This window comes from Pongo abelii, chromosome 4, assembly GCF_028885655.2.
Source record: "Pongo abelii isolate AG06213 chromosome 4, NHGRI_mPonAbe1-v2.0_pri, whole genome shotgun sequence".
Classification (NCBI taxonomy): domain Eukaryota; kingdom Metazoa; phylum Chordata; class Mammalia; order Primates; family Hominidae; genus Pongo; species Pongo abelii.
The window spans coordinates 189,469,304-189,470,029 of record NC_071989.2 but is presented as its reverse complement, the minus strand read 5'-3'; the positions used below and the strand labels follow the sequence as shown (position 1 = coordinate 189,470,029).

Sequence of the window (726 nt, the reverse complement as noted above, 5' to 3'; positions counted from 1 at the left end):
TTCTTTTTTACATTTAAATCCTTGATCCATTTTGAATTTGTCCTGGTGTAAAGGACAAATATGTGTCCAAAATTATTCTTTTTTTCAGATGGTTAATTAGGAGTTCCAACAACATGTCTTGTGTAATCTGTCTGTACTTTATTGGCCTGTGTTACACCATTATCAAATACTAAACTCCACAAGAAAATGTGTCTATTTATAAACTTTCTTCACTATTCCACAGATCTATCTCTTCAAGCATTCAAGTCACAGTGTTTAAATTATTGAGTTTTCGAGTCTATTATACAGTAAACCATCTGAAAGGAGTAGTATCCCCCTCATTCCTCTTCTTTTTAGAAAGAGATTTCACGACTTTTCGTGTTTATTTTCCACTTAACCTTTAACATGAACTTATCCAACTCCACAGTAAAATCCTGTGGGCATTTTATTAGGATCATGCCACACTTTAGTATTAGGAATTGTCTTTATTTGTCTTAGCTAATGTTTTTGGCTTGAAGTCTACCTTGTATCGTATTAATATCCTAAATACTTTCTTTTTATTTTTATATTTAAAAGTTTTAAATTTTTTAAATCAGAAGAGAGTGCAATGCAGTCCCTCACAAATTATGCAGTTGAGTTTCCTACATTTGGGGAAATCATGCGGGTCAGCATATCTGGAGTGCAATGGATGAGCCTTGCCCTGGAAAACCACCTTCATGATCATGGTATCTCCTGCCGGGTAAAAAT

The 726-nt window shown here is 33.7% G+C and overlaps 1 pseudogene; it reads right to left on the bottom strand.

The window, feature by feature from the left end:
- Positions 1-574: 574 nt before the first annotated feature.
- Positions 575-726, bottom strand: LOC112133666 (U1 spliceosomal RNA; annotated as a pseudogene).